Source organism: Galeopterus variegatus, unplaced genomic scaffold, assembly GCF_000696425.1.
Source record: "Galeopterus variegatus unplaced genomic scaffold, G_variegatus-3.0.2 Scaffold3533, whole genome shotgun sequence".
NCBI lineage: Eukaryota > Metazoa > Chordata > Mammalia > Dermoptera > Cynocephalidae > Galeopterus > Galeopterus variegatus.
Genome location: NW_007729644.1, coordinates 134,467 through 150,158, shown reverse-complemented (window position 1 = coordinate 150,158; position 15,692 = coordinate 134,467). Strand labels below are relative to the sequence as shown.

Genomic DNA, 15,692 nt, shown 5'->3' with positions numbered 1-15,692 from the left:
ACTGGAGCTAATGGTGCTGAGCCATGCAGACCCAAAGAACAATCTTTTAAAAAGTATAAGGCACAAAAGAATTATAAAATATGATTACTACTATGGTTCAATTTTGAGGTGATTTTGAATGGTTTAAGCCAATCAGAAATTTGATTGATACTCAAGTTGTTCAGTTTTTTTATCTTTTTCCAAATACAATGTTTTGAACCAACTCTTAGAAAGTCCAATTTTAAGTGAACCAAAATCAGCACACTGTTGCTTTTCTAATAAATTTATTTTAATTTTCTTCTAAATCATGTAGGACCTATTTCACAAGAATCCCTTGATCATTCATGCTTATACAGTATAATTAAGTTGACCTCTGTTTTCTTCTCCTGTAGACTCTGGTGCTTAGAGATTTTACTATTTTTTTATGACTCATTATAAACTTATTTGAATAGCTATCAATATCAAATTTGCCTACCAAAAATTACCTACATAATTGAACATTTTCTGAACCTATTTAAAAATTTATGTTTTTAAATATTTTATAAAATATAATATAATCTCTTTAAATAGCTTCAAGAAAGTATAGCTTAAAGGAGAAACCAAAAGAATCATGATGTTTTATTTATATGCCTCTAATGAACTTTTATCATTTTTATGCCCTCTGTAACTATAGTTACTCATGCCTAATACTTGCTCAGACCAGATATGTGAATAGTATGATTCTCATGAGGCTTTAACACTATCATTTGTTTTATGATGATAATGAACAGGTTTTTTCATATCCAAAAGGCATATAGCACTGACCTTTACCAGCTGGTAATCAGATTTGCCTAAATATTTACATTTGACCAGCTGACTGAAATATGTTAAAGGACAAAATCTAATGACATAATGGTAATGTCATTTTCTAAACTGAATTGGCAACAGGATGAATGAGGGACATGACAGCAATTACTTTAGAAGTCAACAGGCACAGATTAGGATAAGGAAAGACCTAAAGAATAATTTTTCAAGCAAGAGTGACTCTGGAAATCATGTATCGTCCTGGTGATACACGATTATAGAGACCCAAAGTCCATTCTAAGGCTACCACAGGATGTTGAACTAAAGTTGCCATCAAGACAATTCTTCTATCGGTGAAACTCTCGAGGCCAGCCCACTTCTTCTCAGCTTTCTTCCTGCATAACAGTAGCTCCTGTCCCAGGAAAACATAAATTCTCAAGTATAACAGCTCTGGTGAATACAAAGCTGGGGACCCTCTCTGACCACTTCTACTAAGCCAAGCAAAAGCCCTCTTCCCTTATTTTGAGAACCTTACTCTGCCCACTGATTCTGATAAGAAAAATACCTGAAAGAAATACAGAATTCTGCTTCTGCATGTAATATTAAGAAGAATAATAATAACAGCTAGAATTTGTTGAATTTTGGGCACCATTCTAAGCAATTTACAAGCATTACTCCATTCAATCCTCTCAACACCTGTGAGATAGGTAATATTATTTCTATTTTACAGGTAAGAAAACTGAGGTATCCAAAAATTATTCAACTTGGAGAAGACCATATGTAGCTGTTAAATAGTAGAGTTGGAATATAATCAAGAATGAATAAGGTTATGGAAGTATTAATAAGAATATTTAAAATGTTTGAGGGCTAAAGTACTATGCCTGGTACTGTGATATATTTCTTACATGCATTATTTTAGTTAATTTTCATTATCTTGATTTAAACAATATATGAATTCCCAGATCCTAATGTTTTCCTCTAAAGTGAAAGAACCTTCCATTGGAGAAGGTTCCAGGCCTCTCTGCTTTCACATAGGAGAAGGAAGAGCAACTCATTTGATTGGTGAATTGTGGAAAAGACATTGGGCCTGAGGATACAAGCTCTCCTTCTCGCAGGTAGGGAAGGGACTTTCTGCTTATAGAAAGTACAATCTCATCTACTCTAGGCCATGAAGTAAATTTAGTAGAGGAGATTTTGTCCCTCACTAGGAAGGTCTGCAGTTTGTGGGGGGTAAGCTGAATTCAGAGGAGTTTTGGCTTATTTAGCTATACACCAAAACCATGTCTTCCAGTGTAAATTAAATCTGCAATAAAGCTGATATTTTGATCTCCATCTAGTGGATTCCTATAGCTATCCCTCATTTAATTCTGTACTTGGGCAGGGATTAGAGGTATCATTCATTAGCCCCCTTCTCATACCAACATCTTACAAGGTAAGTATCAGTTTTGTCTATTTCTCAGCTGAAAATTCACCTAAGAGAAGTTATTCCTGAGTATCCAAAATACCTTCCCAAAGTGTCTTGATCACATCAGCTGGTGCATTTTCTTCACATCACTTCTAACTTCATATCAACTTTCTTTTTATAATTCACTTTTTTGTTGTTTGTTTCTTCTACTAGAATATAAGCTCCAGTGTCTAACGTAGTACCTGACGTAGTACACAATCAACAAATATTTATTGAATGAGTGAATGAACAATGAATAACACAGATTTTACAGATAAGGAAGTGAAATTTAGATAAGTTAATAACTTTCCATAGTCACCAGGCTAAAAAGCAGGTGGTATTATGAAATATCTGACTGGTATGAGAGTTCAATTTCTTAATCCCTAAGGTATTCCACTTCCAACAATGTTCCTTCTATAAATCATGACATAATGTTATCTAAGGACTGAGATTTATATTAAGACCATATCTACACACCAAAATAGGGTTTTGGTGAGATGGTTTTCTTCACACCAAATTAGTTTTATGAACTGGAGCTAATGGTGCTGAGCCATGCAGACCCAAAGAACAATCTTTTAAAAAGTATAAGGATATACTTTTTAAAACTAACCAAATTAGTTTTATTAGTAAAGGACAGATTTTTTAAAACTAATTTGCCTAATTAATCCACCAAAACAGTCACATACTCAACAATTTGAGAACAGAGACTGAGATGTATCAACAATTTCCAAGAAAGATAGCATAAACATCCTTCTTTGACATATGAAATGAATTTACTATATACCCTCAGTATCAGAAGTTGGTGAGGAAGCTGCTGGTTTGGACAGGTAAGCCAGGGTTAAATGGAGGCACAATGAGCTGTTAATGACTTAGGATAAGGGATATCCTTAATGGTTACGGATAAAGAATATCTAGCTCCAGCATGCCATAGAATGACCTAGGCTGTGCTTCAACCCTAGGGGGATTTTTGGGGGGTGGGGGGGTGGGTGTGTGTGTTGGGAGAGAACAGAAATGGTCATATTGATTAAGCACTGTGTTGTTCTGGTACAAGAGGCATACATATATTAGTTTCTTAATTGCTGCTGTAACAAATTTAGTGGCTTGAAAAAAATTCAAATTATCCAGTTCTGTAGGGCAGAAATCTAATGCAAGTTTTACTGAGCTACGATCAACGTGTCATCAGGACTGCATTCTCTTTGGAGACACTAGAGAGAGTCTGTTTTCTTGCCCAAGCTTCTAAATGTTGCCCACATTACTTGGCTCATGGCCCACTTCCCCCATCTTCAACACTAGCAAAGACATGGCAAGCCCCTTTCACATCTTATCACTTTGATCTCCTTTTCTACCTCTCTCTTTCACTATTAAGAACCTTTGTGATCACACTGGGCTCACCTCGGTAATCCAGGATAATCTCCCTATTTGGTGATTAGCAGCTTTAACTCTGCTACCTTAATTCTCCTTTTCTATGTAAAAATATACAAAATACATTTTCTACATATTCACGGGTTCTGGGGATTGGGACGTGGGCATCTCTGGGGAGCAATTAGTCTGACTACCACAAGGCCCAGGGACTAAGTTTTAGGAAGCACCACTGTAGATCCTTTTCTAGTGATCTTTCTTGGTAACCATTCTGAGAATGTCATCTTCACTCTGGAAGCAAAATAAGAGCTTTAGAGCTATGCATATCTATGTTTAAATCCAAGTTCCACCAGATGCTAGCTGTGTAACTAACTTAGGATACTTACCTCTTGAAATCATTGGGAGGAGTAAATAAGAATACGAATATGTTATATCTGCACAGTCTGACAACTAGTAGATGATACGCAAACATTACTTCCTTCCACCTTCTCCATCCTTATTCAGGCTGTGAATCTGTCTCGAATCCTCCAACCTGGCTTTGGCAGCCTGGTTGATCTTTTAATTCTCTAATTAGAGCTACAAATAAAATTCAGAATTTTATTTATTCACTGGTTGATTTAAAATATTTATTGCAGGGCCGGCCCGGTGGCGCAATGGATAGTGCGCCGCTTGGGAAGCACGGCGGCGCTCCCGCCCGAGGGTTCGGATCCCACATACAGACCGGTTCCCGCTCACTGGCTGAGCGAGGCGCGGGAGCAACACCAAGGGTTGCGATCCCGTTGCCGGTCCCGGTCCGGTACGGGGGTGACACTGAGGGTTGCGATCCGTTGCCGGACACGGAAAAAGACAAAAAAATATATATATATATTTATTGCATTATCTCCTATGTGCCAAGAACTGTGCTAGGTGCTGGGGATCAAGAACAAACACAGCAGAGTGAACACAGCTCTTGTACTCAGGAGCTGTGGTCCAGTAGGGACGGTAGATTTGGTTACAAAAAGAGAAGTTCAAGCTACTTTATGAGGCCAATACAGGAAACTAACCTAGTATGGAGGGTCAAGAAGGATTTTTGCAAATTAAAATTTTTAATAGGAATTTATTTATTTTCATTGAAATGTATTGATTGTACATATTTATGGGGTACAGAGTTATATTTCAATACATGTATATAATGTGTGGTGATCAAATCAGGGTAATTAGCATATTCATCAAAGCAAAACATTATCATTTCTTTGTGATGAGACTGTTTGAGCTCCTGTCTTCTAGCCATTTGAGAATGTACAATAAATTATTATTAATTATATGTGTCTAACACTACTGTACACCAATAAATCTTATTCTTCCTATCTAGCTGTAATTTTCTGTCCATCAACCAACCTTTCACTAGCCCCCCTCCCTTCTCCCCTTCTCAGCCTCTGGTAACCACAATTCTACTCTTTACTTCTAAAAGCTTAACTTATTTTTCTTAGCTCCACACATGAGAACATGCAATATTTATCTTTCTGTGCCTAACTTATTTCAATTAACATAATGTCTTCCAGGCTCATCCACGTCGCCACAAATGACAGGATTTTATTCTTTTTTAAGGCTGAATACTATTCCATTATGTATACATACCATATTTTTTTATCTATTCACTTTTGATGGACACCTACGTTTATTTTATATCTTGGTTACTATGAATAGTGCTGTAATAAACATGGGGGGTGCAGATGCAAGTACATTTTAAGCAGCGGTCTTTGTACACTTATTAATAGGGTCTTTATCAGCATTTTTATCAGCTCGGGACCTTCCTGATAAGGGAAGGTCCCGAGCTCTGTAGGACATTTAGCCTGCCTGGACCCTGCTGCCTACTAAGTGCAGAAATCTAGTCACTACAACAATCAGAAACTTCCCCACATTACTCTAAAAGCATCATGGGGAGCAGGAGCAACCCTGGCTGAGAGAAGAAAAAGAAAGAATCATTCCCTCTGGAAGAGAAAACAAAAAGAACAAAGGCAGATGGTGGTAAGCAGCATTTCTTTGGAACGACTGTGAATCTGGTTGGGAGGGGGCCACAGAGGGAAGGGAATGAGAGGAGGGTCCAAAGGTACAGCAGGTGTGCAGAGACCCTGTGGAGGATGCTTAACTTCGAAGTGAGGGCAATAGAAGGCTTGAAAGTATTTGAAGCAGGAGACTAAAAGAATCAAATTTGCTTATCAATAATGCTGCTTCATCCTAGGGTATGAGGTCTGATTTCTAGTGTGGGAATATGGTGATAATAGCGCCTGTCATTTACATTGTTTTGCCAATTCTTACTGCAAATTTGCATTTCTGCTACATCTTTTGGGTGCTGAGGGGAGTGACTTTCTCTGAGAACTGTACAGCACACTGTCCTCTTCAACCATAACAGTTAATTGGAATTAGTTAAAGGGTTATCATACGGTTCTTCCTTTTTCCTTCCTCTTCTGCTTCTCTATATTTTATCCTTCATTGCTGATGGTCATGTTTACCACCAGTCAAAGAGGAAAAAAGAAAAAAAGAAGCTTAACATCATGTCTTTCAACTGTTCCATTTACAATTTCATACTTTAATATCTGGACATTTGTCAGAATAGGAAAGACAAGGAGGTATGTGTCTATATATGCAAAATTTTAAATCAGACAGTAAATTAGTTTCTAACTGAAATTGTGATAGGCTCTAGTCCTACATTTACAAAAACTGAAAGAATTGGCAGCAAGTGCTATGAAGTGGTCAGTATTACGTTTTTGTCAATAGTTTATGATTCTGAGCAGTTCAAACTTTCCTCTCTGTTAAGCAACTGAGTAAGATAACACTTTGATTTAGTTTTTCCTACAACTTCATGTGGTTTTCACTGGAATTTCTACTTGATGACAGTTTTCTGGAAATGCTGTCATCTCTAAGGTCACACTCTTAGAACAGTGGCACTGAATAGAAAGAGTAGCACCAATGTTTTTTAATGTGTTTAATTTTTTAAAAAGTCACAGATGTCAAGCTATTTGTATGCTTAGAGAAGAAAATGTGTTATTCCTAAAACTGAAAAAATTTTAAAAAACTACACATAAATAAAATTATATAAAATCTTTAAATCAACTTTCCACATGGCAATCAATAAAACTAACAATTTTTGCAAAGATTAGTGATAGATAAGTTTTCTCAGTATGGTGGAAGCAGTCTAGGTCCCAGAGTCACAAGAAACTTCTAAACAAGAAATTTCATTTGGTGTTGAGATGGCATGAGAAACAGTGTTTCCCAGGCCCTAAACAATTGATAACTTATGACCAAGTACAAGGGTACTTCAAAAAAATTGTGGAAAAATAGAATTAATAGAGAATCTGAATGCTTCCATGAACTTTTTGACATGCCTGTGTATACAAGGGGGTCTTCAAAAAGTTCATGGAAGGATTCGTATTAGCTTTCAATTCTATTTTTCCACAAACTTTTTGAAGTACCCCTGTAAGATTCTTTTTAATTATAGTGTATAAAGGACCTAATGCCACAGTTATTTGTTAATAAATTTCCACCATCATATATGGTGAATCATAGTATAGAATTGAAATTGTCATTTTGAGTGACATGAGTGGTAGAAGATGAACTGAAGAAAGCTAAAAGAAAAAAGTTGTAACTATAAAAAGAAAACTAATAAAATAACTCATAAAAGTCTACATCAGAATGGGAATGGGAGTAGAAAACTTTCACCTTTGTTCTCACAAAGGAATAAGAGATTTTTTGGCACACTACTTTATATGGTGGCTCAAATATTATATGAAGGAGCTCAATGAAAGAAATCAACAAAATGGTAGAGAAGAATAAATATTTTAATTTAGTTTCCTGATGTTTTCCACATGTGTTACAAAATTTAAACTTTATTTCTATGAGCTCAATGAGTATCTAAAATGTTATAAGACAAGGCAGATATTTAGAGAAAAATATTTTTCATGTTTTCCATGTTTTAGGTATAATTGAATAAACATTATTTTATTTTCACCTTTGTCTCTATTTTTATTTAACCTCAAAATTTACATATTATAAGCCCAATTAAAAACAGAATATTCTGGGCTGGCCCGGTGGCACACTGGAGAGTGCGCCACTTGGGAGCGCGGCAGCGCTCCCGCCGAGGGTTCGGATCCCATGTGGAGACCAGTTCCCGCTCACTGGCTGAGCGCGGTGCGGGCGCAACACCGAGGGTTGTGATCCCGTTGCCGGTCCCCGGTACGGGCGCGACACCGAGGGTTGCGATCCCATTACCAGTCAGTAAAAAAAAAGACAAAAAGGAAAAAAAAAAGAAAAGAAAAGAAAAAAAAAAAAAACAGAATATCCTACTGAAGTAAATCAATGTATTTGTAAAGTTAGATATAGTAAAAGGTAATAAATAAATCACTTTCTGGATAAATATAAAAGCCTTTACTGAATGTATTTTATCAGAAATAAGAAAATTATTGCACAATTGTTGATAGCTTCTGTGAGTAGCATGATTTTAATTGCCAATACTTAAAAGTAGAATTTTAAGACTAGCAATTTTGATCAGCTAAAATTCTGTTTGAGTCAATATTGTATTTTAAACAGGCAAGACAATTTCAGCAATGGAATAGGGAGTCCCTCATATCACTATGTTGAATGTAGCCTATACAAAAGACCATAATTTAACAATTTGGTTGTCATTAGTCATGCAAATTTTAGATTTAGAGTTTCTTGCTTTAATAAAGAATCCTGAGCCTAGAATAGTGAAAATGTCTTAAGTCAAAGTACAAGTTAAAATGATAGTACCAAAATACAAATTTATTTTTCCTTTAATCCAAAGCAATCAGTCATTTCAGTCAGTTCAATAATAATTACTTTAAAAAAAAAACCTGGTTAATGAGGTTAATGATCATTCAGTGGATTTCATGAAGTTCTACTGTTGAATGATTCTATCACCCTCTTCTGAAATAAAATGACAGGTTGATCTTTGAGATCTTTTGATAAAGGGAAAGTCAGATGACTTTGCCCTAAAGTGTTAGGTAAACACAAAATCACTTTTCAGATTTCTTAAAGATGTATGCATAAATCCACCACCATAAATCTTCATACATTCAATTAACTACGGAAAAATAGAAAAAACCCAAATAAAACAAAACAAATAAAACATCCTATCCTGTAAAGGGAAGAAAATCTGAAATAGATTGTAATATGAGACATAATTTTTCCAGAGCAGATGTTCATTCACTCCTTAGGTTAGAACACAAAAAGTAATTTAATGACTGCTAGTGTTTAATTTGCATCTATGCTAATTAATTTTGTGAGCTGTTATTTGCTTTGATAGGATTACTAGTTTTCCTAGAGAATCACCTCCCCAAAAAGCTGTAATTTCTGAATCTTCAGTGGATCCTGGAAACAGATTTCTCTAGTTCCTTCAAATGATGTAAAGATGGCTTCCTTTTTAAAAGTTATTCTTTGCTAAATGTTGTTTGCATTACTAGTGTGTTCTTACACTAGTGCGCTGAAATGCCATGCATTACTTCAAGCAGTAAGAAAATAGACAGAGATCACTATTTAAGTATATAAAACATCACTTAATACATTTAAATAGAGGAGAGTAGAGAAATTTTTGCCTCTAAACAAAGTTTGCTATAATTTTATTTTTTAAAAATAGATAACAAAACAGTGACATCAAATTTACCCAGATACTGTATTTTATAAAATAGTATGTAAATGCAACGATAGAGATATAAAGCCTAAAAATCTCTATTTTGCATGGTGTGGGATTCCTTCAGCTGTTATTATGTAAAAGCAATTACATTTTCCTCTGAGATCTGCATATTTGCTAAGCAATTACAACGACCTGTAAATATTCATATTTCACATTTTTATACAAATGTTAAATCTGATTTTTAAATTATTACATAATTAAAATAAAGCATGTAATCATAATGTGATGCTGGAACACTAAACAGAAATTAGTAGCATACACAGCTTAAAAAAAAATAAAACTTAAAGGTGTAAATAGCTAGATGAATAGTATTGCAATTTAAGTTTGACCCAGGTAATTACATTTCAAGCTTTATGCACAACTCTTGGCCCACCTTACTAAGGGCTATTATATACCATGGTCTATTCTACACTCTCAGAAGAAGTGAACTGGTTAATTTAAAGCTGAAGTTCTCCAATAAGTTTGATATGCTGCTAATATTATCACATACACATTCTTTCTCATAAAAATATTATTATTGAAGACATAAAGAATAAATACAGTGGAATGTCATTATTTATTATTATATTAATCCTGTCTTTGTTTTCCAAAATCTGATCACAGAGAAAGAAATATCAGTCGTATTTCTCTCACTACTTACCTGAGGGAAATTTTATTTCTGCAAGAACCCTGGCAAGCAGTTTTTCTAGTTACTTTTCTGCATATCTAAACCACATAACTAAACAGCACGCACAGAATGCATAAAAGAAGCCGTGTAGTATAACAACGAAGTGACTTCTCCAGGAGTTACCTTACTTTACTCAAAAAGTGCAGGTGCAAAAAACTATCCATCCTTCAACAAGTTGCTGGCTGGGATGGACAAATTTTATTTTTCAAGAAATAATCTTTCTAAAGGAAACACTAATTTGCAAAGGCAAATAGCTCCAACAAATAGACATTTTAATAGTCAAACCTTTGGGGGGAAATAAAAACACAGAACCAAGCAAAGATCTTACTCACATTCCTTTCAGGCGTTGCCACATTTTTTCAGTCTGCTCTCCTATGAGATACTTAAAAGTGGTGTTTTCCAATTCTTCAGTTTCTGTAGCAGGAGACCCCATCATGATGCTCCTAGGGCAATACAGTCACAGTCAGTTTCAGCAGCTAGAACAAGCATTCCTCAGTCCAGTACAAATCTCACAGTTATACAGTACCATCTCTAATCTACCAAAAGCAGTGTGGATGTACAAGGCTGAGGGAAGCCTCTGCCAGAATTGCTATTGACTTTGACAGGCATAGCCACTGCTCACCACAACACCCCCCTCAAGCAGACAGCAGTATAAGCAGATGCTCTGACCTCACAGGAACAGTCCGCACATGTGAGTCTGCTACTGTACCACTGACCGACTGAGTGCTCAAGCTCTCCCCAAAAGCAGCTCATCTGTTGCTGTTCTGTGCACTGAAGCACATCAGAATTCCTACGGTTTACGAGCTCTATTATGCACAAGAGAAACGTGAATGACTTTCGCGCTCCAGAAGAAGCTGAGTTCCTCCCTCCCAACGGAAGGAGGGCAGGATGTAATAAGAAAACAGATGGTAGAAACCAGGATCAGCAGCATCACCCTGAGAAAAAAGTGCCTGTTTAAATGCCAAGGTTTTTGTCTCTTAATTGATCTGGAACCAACACTGAAAAATGTATCATGCTCTAACAATAAATGCAATAAATATGAACGACAACAAAGAGAAAATAACATATAGAGCCATGCAGAAGACAGACCACAGAGTTCCACAGGTTGTTATTAAAAGAATATGTACATCAATTGATGCTGTAATCATGCTTATTCACCTTCTCCTAGCAACTCCACACAGTAGGTAACTGCCAATTTAACCAATGGAAAACACGGTAGCTGCACACAGCCTGCTCTGTGAATCCTTTGGGGATTAAAATATAAATAAAATGAAACTAGTGTGAATGCATGTGTGTACTGCTGGAGGAAAAGGGAGTGTGTGTTTTTGTGTGTGTGTGAGAGAGAGAGAGACAGAGAGAGAGAAGTAGAAAGGGAGAGAGGGAGAGGAGACAAATTGATGCTATACTATTTGTGTGTTTTAGAAGAAAAATGAGAGAAAGAAAGTGGACATAAAAAAAAATCAGAACTGAGTCGACTGCCAAGCTCCCAACACATGGTGAGCTTTCTTTAAAACAAGCACAGACCCCGAGTATGCTCCATAACAGCTATTGCTATCCGCAAGCTGCTAAGAAAAATATACTTAAAAGCAATATCACTTCTTATTTGTTTGGAAACCCAGACATAGTTTTATTCCTCCCTGCAAGAAAACTTGCCTGTTACCTTGAGGTTTAAGGTAGAGATGTTCAAAAATCAAAGCTACGTAATAACAGCCAATATTTATTGAATGTTTCCTATGAGTCAGACACTGTTCCCTGTACCTAACACATATTACCTTCTTTAGTTTTTACAAAAATCACGTGAGGTAGGTAATATTCCTGTTTAACAGCTGAGAGGAAACTGAGAAAGACATTCCTTAAAATAGGCCTTATTGTTTTATTGACAAGAAATCGTCCAATATAAAATTACAATGTCTGTCTGTAGTGGATTGAATTATGTTCCCCCCCCCAAACTCATTGAAGCTTGAATTGTGTCCCCCAAGTTTTATGTATTAGAAACTTAGGCCCCACTGTCACTGTTAAGAGAGTGGGAAATCCTATCATGGTCATTGAATGAAGGAGGCTTGAAGAGGTGATTGGATTGTAGGACCCTGCAGTAGTGAATGGATTAAAACAGGTGGTCAGGGGCAGGTTCTGAGGGCTTTAAAAGAAGAGGAGAGTCTGCCTTTTGCTCACTCTGCTCTCTCTACTTCCGCCATCTAGCAATGTGAGACCCCTAGGTCGCTGTCACCACCACCAGATGGACTTTGAAACTGTAAGTGATAAATTTCATTTTCTTTATAAGTTATTCAGTTCCATGCAGTTTGTTATAAGCAACAAAAACAGACTAATATACTACCCAAACAACACTGATAGTATCTAGTAAGTGAAAATATGTATGTAAAAAGTACCTTTGCAAAACATTATATAAAATGACTTCTGATTTATAAATTAGAAGTGGTTAAATCAAGAGAAGCTTCAGTTATCCTCTCTCAGACAAGATATTTCCAGAACTTAGTCTAAATGGCTGTCTTTAGCTAGCAGACAGCTTTACACAGTCAAAACCTCACTCCTATGAGCATTTACCAGAGTTGTCAGAAAGAAGTTCATCTTTGATCTGAAAGTACCATTTTTACCTTCACTGTGCCTTTATTTACAATCTGAACTATGTTCACTTAATAAACTCTTACCTGATTTTTCTTTAGTGAGATAGTCAGGCAACATCTGAATTCTGCTCTCAAAGATGAATCACAGCCAAAAATCTTGATCAAAACCAAGTACTCCACCATTATTATTTTATTAGCCAAAATACCAAAATCCTTGAGGCTATAACCTCTTTTAGACCACAAATGATTTTCTAAATGTGAGGGTACTTCAGATAGCTCAGGAAAAGTTTGTACTCTTTTAATTCTATTTTTCCATGAACTTTTTGAAGTATCTTGATATGTCATAAAATTTCAAGCTCTCACATTGGTCAGCTTACCAAGAATGTCACAAGGTAATCTTTCACTATATCACTTCTATATGTATTGATATTTAATACCTCAGGATATACTGACTGGGTCACTTACTACCAAAAAAAAAAGTCTAATTATTGCATTAAATGTTTCATAAAAGAAAAATTCAAATAATAAACTAGATAGAACATCTCATTTTTAAAATCCTTAACCAAGATTATCTTCAGCCTCAGGAAGCATCAAAAAGTTACTTCTGTTAATGTAGAGAATTCAAAGCATTTTTCTTTTCTATTTATAACAAACGTCCACAATATGTATTAAGAAAATAAAAATTTAAAAATCACATTGCAAAGAACAGACTAGAACTTAGGGGATTGTGTACAACTTTTTTTCTAATATATTGGTAAAAATTTAAGGTGATGCATTCATAAAATTAAACTAAAGCAAAAAATTCTGACATGAAAAATAAAAATAAGGCAAAAAAGGATTCTTGTAAACTAAAATATGCTTGCTGAAACAAAACATTCAATATAAGCTCTAGTCCAATATTTTCCATCTCTTTGACATTAACTCAATATTGAGGTAAATTTGTCTCTATTATAGTAAGTAGTTCCTTTGTTCCTATTTACCTAATATTTTATTAGGAAGTAGTTACAAAACTTTATGGAATGACTTCAGTATCTATTGATGCCAAGATATAGTACAACATAGATTGTGGATTCAGACTACCTGGGTTTAATGCCTGCTTTTTCACTGAAAGAAGCATGTAATATTTTGCAAATTACTATTTTGTATCTGTTTCTTCATGTATAAAGTCAGCATAATAATATCGTCTTTGTATTAGTCTGTTTCTGTTGCTTATAACAAAATACCTGGAACTGGGTGATTTACAAAGTGTATTGCTTACAGTGTCTGAGGCTGGGAAATCCACGGTTCAAGGAACACATGTGATGGTGGGAACAGTGATCCTTCACACTGCAAGATGGTGGAAGCAGAGAGAGCAGAGAGTAACCTCTTCATTCCTTCCCTTTTTAAAGCCCTCAGAACCTGTCTCCTGACCACCATTATTAATCCATTCACTACTGTATGTTGCTACAAGTCCAATCACCTCTTCAAAGCTCTATCTTTCAATTACCATAATAGGAGTTCCCACCCTCTCAACAGTCACAGTGAGGGCTAAATTTCTGATACATAAAACTTGGAGGACACAATTCAAGCTTCAGGGAGTTTGGGGGGACATAATTCAATCCACTACAATCTTCCTCATAGAGTTGATGTATTTTTTATTGAAAAACAATTGATTATACATATTTATGGGGTAGAATTGAATATCAATACCTGTGTATGATGATCAAATCAGAATAATTATCATGTTCATCATTACAAAACCTAATCCTTATGATGTCAGAAGTAGGGTCCAGGGGGCCCAGTAGTTGGCCTCAACCCACCCATTGCTCTTACCAGGTTCTTGACTCTGCCACAGGAAAGAATTCGAGGGCAGAGTCACAGTAGAAAGCGAGAACAAGTTTAATATAATAGATAAGAAATACAGGTTCCACCAAGTATGCACAGCTCCAGAGATAGAGCAGGGCCCACACCAAGTTTAACACAAAAGTAAGTTCAGTACAGACATCAAGTCTAACACAAAAGCAAGAAAAACATTCTTAAAGTTCAGTACAAAGTGCAGGCTGGCTCAAGAAAGCGAGCAGCTGCTTGCTGCAAGTAAGTTCAATACAAAGTGAAAAATACACACCTCAGCCAGGAAAGTACTCCCTGTCTCCAGGAAAGTGAGCAACAACCCTACTTTCAGCTGGGATTTGGCTTTTATACTTTCTCTATCTAATGAATATTCCATAAGAGGGTGGTTCCCAGGTATATGCACCAGAATATTCTTTGCTATTTATTGAGCATACCCAGCCACTGGATTGCATAAGCCAGCTTCATGTGGTCTCATTTTCCCCCAGTTGGTGCTAAAAATAGGTCTAACTGGCAACAGTAACTTTCCTCCAGGGAAGAGTTCAGAGGAGGGGGCCTGAGACCTCAGAGAGTGGCTGGAAACCCACAAGCTATCCTGAAACTGGACCCCCAGGGAAACTGAGCACCTCCTGTATCAATTCCTTCTGTCCATTAACTAATTTCTCACAAACCACCCTCCTGCTCTCCCTTTCCCACCTCTAGTAATCACAGTTCTGTTCTCTCCTTCTAAAAGTTCGACACATTATTGGGATTGTTTTTCTTTTCTTTCTTTCCTTCCTTCCTTCCCTCCTTCCTTTCACTCCCACTTATGAGTGAGGACATGTGGTATTTCTCTTTCTGTGTCTGACTTGTTTCACTTAACATAATTTTCTCCAAGCTCATCTATGTTCCTGCAAATGGAAGAATTGCATTTTTTCTTATATGGCTGAGTTGTATTCATATACACACACACACACACACACACACACACACACACACCACACTTTCCTTATCCTGTTGTCCATCAATGGACATTTAGGTGATTCCGTATCTCGGCTATTATACATAGAGTTTTGATAAACATGGGAGTGCAGGTATCCCTTCAACATGATGATTTCCATACAGGGTTGTGAGGAAAGTGGAGTTGGTTTGGTCAGTCCCTCTCGCCTCATATCGGTGGGTGTGATTCAACAGATCCATTGTAAACAAGTTATGTAAGAGTAGAGTTAGTGTACATGCATGCCCATGTACCGTTTGACTCATTGCCGCTATTGTATAATTTTGGTATGGAAGGCAGCGGCTCTGAATCGCTGGTCGGTGGAGCTTGCTCTGAAGAATAAAGCATGTCCACTTTGCCAGCAGCTACTTGGTTTCTGTTTTGCT

At 36.4% G+C, this 15,692-nt stretch overlaps 1 long non-coding RNA gene across 1 annotated transcript in view; it reads right to left on the bottom strand.

Moving 5' to 3' along the window:
* LOC103600980 overlaps nt 1-10,812 on the bottom strand; it is a 26,339-nt gene extending 15,527 nt beyond the window's left edge. Inside the window, exons 1-2 of the long non-coding RNA XR_551429.1 lie at nt 10,591-10,812; nt 10,254-10,364 (exon numbers count right to left, since the gene is read on the bottom strand). This is a non-coding gene — a long non-coding RNA (uncharacterized LOC103600980). The remainder of the gene's footprint in view (nt 1-10,253; nt 10,365-10,590) is intronic.
* Between the last annotated feature and the right edge of the window lie 4,880 nt (nt 10,813-15,692).